Source organism: Cricetulus griseus, chromosome 3 (assembly GCF_003668045.3).
Source record: "Cricetulus griseus strain 17A/GY chromosome 3, alternate assembly CriGri-PICRH-1.0, whole genome shotgun sequence".
NCBI lineage: Eukaryota > Metazoa > Chordata > Mammalia > Rodentia > Cricetidae > Cricetulus > Cricetulus griseus.
The window spans coordinates 137436877-137446851 of record NC_048596.1 but is presented as its reverse complement, the minus strand read 5'-3'; the positions used below and the strand labels follow the sequence as shown (position 1 = coordinate 137446851).

General features: G+C 40.5%; 1 long non-coding RNA gene across 2 annotated transcripts; it reads left to right on the top strand.

The window, feature by feature from the left end:
• The first annotated feature begins 213 nt into the window (after window positions 1-213).
• Window positions 214-9593, top strand: LOC103160836. Of its 2 annotated transcripts, none has more exons than XR_003483473.2 (3): window positions 214-438; window positions 3040-3207; window positions 8744-9593. It is a non-coding gene; the product is annotated as an uncharacterized LOC103160836 (long non-coding RNA). The 2 variants fall into 2 exon arrangements; XR_003483472.2 differs by lacking the exon at window positions 214-438 and adding an exon at window positions 1174-1415.
• Window positions 9594-9975: the final 382 nt, after the last annotated feature.

Below are 9975 nucleotides of genomic sequence, written 5' to 3'. Positions count from 1 at the left end.
CAAGGAATAAAACAATCCCTTACATGTTCTAATTTATATGTGTAGTGTCTCCAGCATTACTAGAAACTGTTAGTTGCCTTTATTGGGTTTTTTATGCCCAGATGCAATTGAATTTCAGAACACAGCCAGAGACTGACTGGTAAGAACCTGCAATTCTGACATATAAGCTCTCCTTGCCTCTCAGTGAAGGTCTGTGTGCATTCACATTGTGCAGGGAATCGGGAACCAATAAGGAGAGTGTTCTCATTTCCACCAACGGAAAACAAATACTCAGGAAAGATTGGAGATCCCCCTCAGAGCCGCTGATTCATTTCTGCCTCACGGCTAAACATATGCTGCCGCAGAAACCATGAAATAGAAACTGGGTGACAGATAAAGAAATGAAACTCATCCTTGTTCATGTATACAATAACAAACAAAAGAGAAAAGCATCCTCGGGTAAGTAGGGGTGCATATTTATCCAGCTGTTTGGTCCTATAACCAGGAAATCTAAATGAATTCCTCCAAATCTGCATTCTTTTGGTTGATTATGATTCTGTGCTGCCAACTGCAGCTGGCTTGAAGTGATTTTTGATATCATGCCAGATTCCACAGATGCACTTATTTGTGGAATATCACATTTGAAATTCACAGAATCTCAGATGGCTTAGTAATTATTCTCCCTAATGTAGCCATTTATATTTTGTCTTCAAAGGGCATGTTTAATCAGCATAAACATGTGTTTTCAAAGTATTTTGTTAAAAGTAAATCTTCCTTGCACATAAAGCATGATCCAAGACTGAGCCAGTAATCACAGATTTTAAAGCTGTAGCCGTGGCTTCAGAGAGAGGGGCACAATTTCTTCCCAGCAAAAGAAGCATTTACTCACAGCAGGATTGTGGGAAATCTCACCAATCACCTACCCTATCCTAGGTTTTAATTGCCCCTCTCTCCTGCAGGTCTCTGTGATAGTCTCCCTTTTCTTGGGTTGTTTTCAGCCAAGCTTGGCCCAAATCCAGCTAAGAGCTGGACTTTAGCCAGGAGCCTGGCTGGAAATATCCTCCAGTACGGTCATTTTTATTAGGTGTGAATGCCTCCTATTGGAGGAGTACATTTAGGTAGACATGCATTAGGGACGAATCAGGAGAGAGATCTCAAACCCACACATGGAAACAAATGACGGCAGTTTTTGTTGATTCATCTGTCTCTCCCTCCTCCCTGTTTGTATGAAAGAAGCAGGGCAATTTAATTGGGAAGAGACGATGAAACATAGTTTAACCATCTCTCTGCTGCTGTTGTTTAAGTAGCAGACAGCACTGCCTAATGCTGCCTGGTGGCTGAGCAAATTTCTCCCTGCTTTTGCTGATATTGAAATGATATGCCAGACAATCTCCAGTCTTTTCAGGTTTTTCAAGGTTGGGACACTGGGTTGCCTGGTGTGTATGGAAGCATCTTCTTTGTTATTGATTGTTCTAATGTTCTATATTTTTTGTACTTGAATTATATGTGTAGTATATTTTATATAGATTATGTCATATATATTCTTACCTTATCATCATTTATAAACATATTTTATGTCAGTAAATTTTAATGATGTCTGTCCCATATGTATACATATTTACATATGAGTGTTAAATAAATCTTAATTTTAAGAAATATGTTTTTTTTTCAATCATTTTGCCAGATTGATTTAACTGGAACATAGTCTCTCACATTGCCTTCTTAAAAAAGAAAGAAATTAAAATTTACTTATTTTAGAAAGAAGATTATAATTATCATTAACTCTCAAGAATAAATTTGTGTGTTGTAAAGCCTAATAGGTTACTAACCAGTTATATTTGCAAGTTTCCCTCATGTGTTTATTCATCATATTCACAGTCTTTTCAAGTCCATTCATTAATATTATTCCATCAGCATGTTCTTTTTTATTTTCTGTGTCTTATTTATTTATAATCTTTAATTACTACTCAAATTTACATATCCATCCCCCATTCCCTCACCTTTCCATCCTCCCATTTTCACCACCAACCCCCCCAACCCATCCCCAAACTCCTCCCTAGGGATAGTGATGCCCTTCACCAGGGAACTTCAAAGTCTGTCATATCACTTGGGGCAGGGCCTAGGCCCCCCTTGCTGTTTCTGGCCTGTGATATTATCCCTCCATAGGGAATGAGCTCCCAAAGTCCATTTGTGCTGTAGGGTTAAAGACCGGCTCCACTGTTAGAGGTCCCATAGATTGTCTTGGCCTCCTATCTTGCACCCACATTCAGAGGGCTTTGTTCAGATCACTGCTGTTTCCCCAGCTTTATGACTAAGGTCTCACTGCTCTCTCTAGATCAGGTCAACTGTTTCTACAGCACCATCTGTCTCCTTTGCTCTTCCCTCCTCCCTCTCCACAACAGGATTCCAAGAGTATGGTTCATTGCTTAGCTGTGGGTACCTGTTTCTGCTTTGAACACCTACTGGATGAAGGTTGTAGGAATGCTAACCTAGGTGATATCAATCTCATTATAGGGGAAGGGCGCCAATGGCATCTTCTCCATAACTGTTTGTATTATTAGTTGGGGTCATCCATGTGGATCCCCTAACATTTCCCCTGGTCCAGACTTCTCTCCAAACATGTACTGTCTCCATCTATCAGGGAATCTCCTTTCTTGCCCTCCTCTATCCCTCCCCTGTCCCAGTCCCCTTGTTTGCCTCCTCCACACCTTCTTTCCTTCCCACCTCCTTCCTCTCCTCCTCCTTTAGAGGACCCTGAATGAAGATAGGATAATAATGTCATCTTATTATGCCTTGTATTACTATTTTAGGAAGTAACAATCAGTTGAGATTTTGTTTCTTTACATCTGTCTATTTTTTTGTTTGTTTGTTTGTTAAGCATATGTCCATGTCTGCTGTCAGGAGAGTCCCAGTTGCAGTCTTATCTCCTTGCAACACATCATGCCTTTTACCCTAATTAAGCCATATTGCCCTGTCTAACAAACTGAGACTTGAACAGAGTATTGTCTTGTCCCTATCTCTCCTGTCTCTTGACCTTTCCATTCTCACTTCCTCCCACAGGTTTCCCCTTGACTGACCCTGCATGCCCGGGCAGGTGTGTTCAAAGTGTATGGCCCAGGTACGAGGGCTTCAGTGAAGAACGTAGCTGAGATGAGCCAGCCACAAAGACAAAAGTTATAAAACAGAGGAATTTGTTAGAGTGGAGCCTGCTGCTACAACCAGACCTTGGTAAGTTAGCCATGATTATTAGGCTATTAAGAAATGATCCAACATGAGTTATTCATTGAAGGCCTCAAAAAGGCGCTTAAGTTTGGAGGGTTTAGGCTTAACAAACAAGAATTGCTGAGATTCTTTTTTTTATATATATATTTATTAAGGAAGTTTGTCCTTTGTTCCCCAATGAAGGGACCATAGATGAAAAAGGTGGAAATAAGTAGGACATGCTCTAAAGGATTATTATAGAATCTTTGGACCTGAAAAATTCCTGTCATGACAAATTCCCGTCATGATAAATTGTGGAATTTAATCAGTGAAATCATACCTCACAAACAATGTGATCTTCTTGAGGCCAATGTGATTAAAGGAGAAAATTGTCTAAAACCTACTGAAACTGACGTGTTTTAGGAGAAAAATCAGAACAAATCAGTGAGGAAAAAGACTTTATGTCATTTGAAGATGAACAGAAGAACTCCCCCACAAAAAAAAAAAAAAAAAAAAAAAAAAAAAAAAAAAAAAAAAAAAAAAAAAAAAAAAAAAAACACCTCACTGATTCTGGATAGAGCTGCTAAGAAAATTCCTCTACCTCAACCAGGAATCCAAAAAGGATCTGGGGGCCAAGCATAAAATCAAGAAAATATTCCCCTCTCTAAGAAAGTTTTCAAAAATCCAACACCCTACAGAAGACAGTCTTAGTGATACAGACTGGGAGGAGTTGGAGGAAGAGGCAGCTAAATATCATGAGTCAGAATGGCCCCCATTAACTAAAAATAGGTCTCTATATTATGAGCCTCTCCCAACAGCCCCTCCCTTGGCTTGCCCTGTTTTAAATCCTTAAAAGGAACTACAGGACAAAGCACTGCCTGGTGACATCATACAGGTTTTGATTTCAATGTCATTAAGGAAGTCAAAATCGCCATCTCTCTGTATGGAGCCATGGCCCCATGCACCACTGCCAACATAGAATCCTTGGATAGCAATTGACTTACTATCTGATTTGTACACTCTGACCAGAGGAACTCTTGCAGGGGGAGACTACCTATTATGGAAATCAGAGTTTGCAGAGGCCTGTAAAGAACATGCAAAAACAAATGATCAGGCCAATAATGGCTAGAATGCAGACATATTATTGGGAGAGATAAACTATGAGGCAGAGGATGTCCAAATGAAGTATGCACGTGGGCTATATGCCTACATCAAAGCAGCTGCCACCAAGGCATGGAAGAGACTACCTGCTATGGGGGAATGAGTTCTTCCCTAACTGACATCAAACAACGTCCTGATGAGCCTTTCTCAGATTTTGTTCATCACCTGCTAATGTCTGCAGGAAGAATTTTTGGAAACACTGATTCAGGTACCAAGTTTGTTAAACAGCTTTTGAAAATGCAAATTCTGCCTGCCAAGCAGCTATTCAGCTATATCATAAAATAACAGACCTCTCAGGCTATATTTGCCTCTGTGCTAAAATAGGCACAGCTTATCAACTGGGGCTTGCCATGTGAGCATCCATGCAAGGTACTACACTCAAATATTTTTAGCTAATCAGACCAAAAACAAATGCTTTAATTGTGAAGGATTTGGCCATTTTGCAAAAGCTTGCCCACAAAAATAAAAAAGATATGACTCAAAAGGCTTCTGCCCCTGGACTTTGCTCTAGTTGTAAAAAAGAAGACACTAGGTTAACCAATGACAGTCTAAACTGATGTACAAGGCCAGTCTCTGTCCCCCAGTAGCAACCAGGGAAATGGGTACAGGGGCCAGCACCAGGCTCCCTAACCCAAACAAGTTTATGGAGCAGTAAGCTTTGTCCCAGCAAGCAAAATCCATTTCTACCCTCTTCAGAGCAGCACCAGGTAGTGCAGGACTGGACCTCAGTTCCACTACTCACACAGTTTAAACACCAGAGATGTGTGTTCAAGACATTCCCACAGGGATCTTTGGCCCCTTACCACCAAATACATTTGGGCTAATTATTGGCCACAGTAGTATAACAATACATGGCTTACAAATTTTCCCAGGGGTAATTGATAATGATTATGAAGGTGAGATCAAGGTCATGGTAGCCTCTCCAACTACAATGAACACTCTTCCAAAGGGACAATGCTTTGCTCAGCTATTGATACTTCCCCTTTTACATACTGATAATAATAGCATGGCTAACAAAAGAGGAGTGGCTTTGGATCTTCAGAGGCCTAATAGATAGAAAATATATCTAATAATAAGCCCACCTTGGTATTAAAATTTGATAATAAAGTTTTTTCAGCACTGGTAGACAGAGGTGCAGATGTCACTGTTATCAGAGAGGAAGAATGGCGATCCACCTGGCCTCTAGAGGAAACTCTAAAACACCTAAGAGGCATAGGACAACTGCAGCACCAAGGTATTGACCTGGAGAAATTCTGAAGGCCACTCTGGGCAAATCCAGCCATATGTCATCACTGTACTCCCAGTCAATTTATGGGGTCAAGATCTGCTGTCACAAATGGGAATGATCATGTGCAGCCCTAATGAAGTTTTAACCATGCAAATGTTTAAAACAGGCTTCATAGCCAGCAAGGGCCTGGGCAAACATGAGGCCTGGCATTCAATTGCCTATTTCTGCTGTACCTAAAAATGACAGCACAGGCATAGGGTATTTCTCTTAGGGACTCTTGACTGTTCTGTGGCCCATGCACAAAAAATACCACATGGCTTTATAATGAAGCTATCTGCTTTGATCAATGGCCCCTTTCCTCAGACAAACTTGCTGCGGCTCAAGAGCTGGTATAGGAACAGCTTGAGGCTTGCCATATACTGCCTGGCACCTCCCCTTGGGAAAACAACTATTTTTGTCAACAAAAAGAAATCTGGGAAATGGTGTCTTCTACAATACCTTAAAACTGTAACTAAAACCATGATTTCAATAGGAGCCATACAACCCAGTCTCACTTGCCCTGTTGCAGTTCCTTTAGGATACCCTCAAATCATAATTGACTTAAAGGATTGTTTCTTCACTATACCCTTATACCCAGATGATCAGAAATGTTTTGCCCTCAGCTTTCCCCTCTCCAAAATTTCAGGCACGCATTCACTGGAATCAATGATGCGTTCTCCCTCAAGGCATAGCTAATAGTCCCACACTTTGTCAGTCCTTCATGGAAACTGCCATTCATATGGTTAGAGATTCATGGCCACAAATGTACATCATACATTATATGGATGATATTCTTTTGGCAGGACAGAAAGGGGAAGAAGTTATGATCTGCTATAAAGAATTGTGTGATGTCTTAGTAAAGAGGGGACTACAGATAGTTCCAGATAAGGTACAATAAAAAGACCCCCTATACCAATGAATGCCAAAGGGATCGGTACCAGGCCCGTGAAACCCACAGAAACAGCTGGACTGTACAAGGGGGTGCACATGGACCCCAGACTGCTGTCTGAGAGGCCAGAACAGGACTGATCTAGACCCCTAAACATGGATATCATTGAGGAGGCCTCCCCACTCTAGGGGCACCTGGTAGTGGATTAGTATTTTCTCCTGTTTTAAGACGGGACTTTGAGAGCCCATCCCACATGAAGGGATGCACTCTCGGCCTGGACATATGGGGAATGAGGTGGTGTAATTTGGGGAGCCCCCTTCAAGGGCCCTACCCTACCTGGGGAGTGGATGATGGATTGGTTTGGGCATGGATCAGGAGTTGCGGGGAGGGGAGGGAGACACAGAAGGGATTGACAGGTAAAACAAGATTGTTCCTAATTTGAACTAATAAAAATATTACAAAATAGACCCCTATACCTGCCTAAGTTTTCAAATGTTTGAGGACAAAATATTATCTCAAAAAATTACTTTAAGGTTAGATAGGCTTCTAGAAAAAGCTATCCAAACACAACAAATTACATACATGGATTATAGCTGCCCATTATGGTATATTGTGTGTAAACTAGCACAAACCTCTACAGCTGTCTTTTGGCAAACTGCTCCCATATTATGGGTTCACCTACCAATAAGCCCAAAGAGGGTAATAAACCCCTATTTTCAGTTTATTTCAGATATCATTCTTATAGGTAGAAAACAGGCCAGAGCCTATTTTGGGCATGAGCCAGACCTTATTGTTCAACCTTATAACAAAGAACAGTTTGATTGGTTTATTCAAACAACAGAAAACTAGCCCATAGCCTTGGCTAATTACATGGGAAACTTAGATAACCATTATCCTCCCAATAGGTTAATTGATTTTACTAATCACCAACAATTTATTTTTCCAAAAAATACTGTTTCAGACCCCGTCCCAAATGTAGTAACTGTGTTTACTGATGATTCCTCCACTGGATTTGCCACTTATGCTTAGAATGATGAGGTCACTATCTTTCAAACTGGAGCCTAATCTGCTTAAATAACAGAATTACATGCTGCAGTAGCTGCCTTTACTGCCTTTCCTGAACACCAATTAATATTTATACTGACAGTGCCTATATTGCCCATTCAGTACCACTTCTGGAAACTGTATGTCAAATCAAAAACATCTCTAAGATGGTTAATTTATTTAGACAAGAAACTTCTTTCATAAGAATTATGAAATTATGAATTATCATGCTCATTCAGGCCTCCCTGGACCTTTATCCAGAGGTAAACATTTGGTTGATCAAGCTACCCTTTGTCTCATGGTTATGCCTGTCAATTCCATCCAGGACACAGGCATTGGAGAAGCAAGTAAAAGACACTCATTACATCACCTCAATGCTCATACTTTAGGCCTTATGTATCAAATTACTAAGGAACAAGCTAGACAGATAGTTAAAAGTTGCCCACAATGTATCCAACATTTACCTGTACCCCATCTGGGAGTTAATCCCTGGGGACTTGTGTCTAATTCTATCTTGAAAATGGATGTTACCCATGTTTGGCATTTGGTCACCTTAAATATACTCATATTAATATTGATACATATAGTGGATTTCTTTTTGCTTCTCTTCTTACAGGAGAAACAACTAAGAATGTAATCAGCCATTTGCTAGCTGCATACTCTGTCATGGGCACCCCCCAACAAATTAAGACTGATAATTGACCTGGATACACCAATGCCAATTATAAGAGTTTCTGCAAATAATTTGCTATTAATCATGTTACTGGAATCCCATATAATCCTCAGGGACAAGGTAAAGTGGAAAGAGCCAATCTTCCAGGCAAATGGAATATTAATAATTTAAAAAGGGGGACTTGGTATCCCGCCCAAGGCATGCCAAGGAATATTCTGACACATTCTCTTTTTATTATTATTTTTTTTTTAAATTTGGATTATGTTGGAAAATCTGCCATCACACAATTTTGGCACTCTGATTCACAGAAAACTTATGGCACGGTAATGTGGAAAGACCCCTTAGACAACACCTGGCATGGACCTAATCCAGTCCTAATATGGAGACAGGGATCAGTATGGATATACTCTAAAGAAATGAAATCTACCAGATGGCTTCCTGGAAGATTAGTTAAGCAAATAGATGATGATATAACCCTTTCCAGGAGGAATTGCCCCTCCTGAGGATTCTAATCCTTTCTGTTTTACAGAAATGAAGATTCATGCCATACTCTGGAACATTCTTCTGTTGGCACCTCTTTCAGAAGAGAGCTGTTTGACCAACCCATCTGGAATGTCTGTTGTGGATTGCTGCCCCATCTTCTTCCCCTGTTAGGTCCCTTGCTTGGCTTATTGATTTCTCTATTGCTTGCACCTTTTCTCAATAATAAATCGATGGCTTTCATCAAGAATCAGGTATATGCTATCAAAATAGAGCCTATATAGATGCACTGCCATTACCTTGACTTGGCCAAAATGGGAGATGACTATAATGAACTCTATTTACAGAACATAAGATCTGTGTATTTGAAAAATCATTGGGTTCAATCTTTCCTTGGTGAGTTGGGCTGGATAGCCAACAATGGGCAAGAGAGGGAGGGTTTAGTGTGTCTGACCCTGAAGCCCCCTAAGAAAGGAATCATCATCATGCAACATCAACTCCAGAAAAGGGTAAGGCTATCATACACTCTTCAGCCCATTGATTCCACTGACCTAAGCCTGGCACAGTCCCCTTAAGGACATCCCCTACCTATGGCCTTCTTACATATTATATAAAAATAAAGGGAGACATGTAGAGGACTCTGAAAGAAGATAGCATAATAATGTCATCTATGCCTTCTATTACTTTTTTAACACTCAGTTAAGTTTCTGTTGCTTTGCATCTGTCAATTTTCTTGTAAAGCATATGCCCATGTCTGTAGTCAAGACAGCTCCAGCCCCAGACTTATCTCCTTGCAACACATCATGCCTAGAAGGACAATAGTCTCCCCCACACCCTGACCCTTTTACCCTACTTAAATCATATTGACCTGTCTAATAAACTGAGACTTGATCAGAGTACTCTCTTGTCTCCATCTCTCCTGTCTCTTTTCTCTTCCATTCATATTCCCTCCCCCATGGTTCCCTTTGACTGATCGCACAAACTATGAAACCTCCCCTGCCCCCACGTTCCCAATTTGCCAGAATCTGGAAGCAACCTAGATGACCCTCAACTGAAGAATGGGTAGAGAAAATGTGGTATAATTACACAATAGAGTACTACTCAGCAGAAAAAAACAATTGAAACTTGCAGTTTGCAGGCAAATTGATGGAACTAGAAGAAACCATCCTGAGTGAGGTAACCCAGTAACAAAAAGATAAACATAGTATGTACTCTTTCATATATGATTTCTAGACATAGAACAAATGATTACCAGTCTACAATCTACACTGCCAGAGGAGC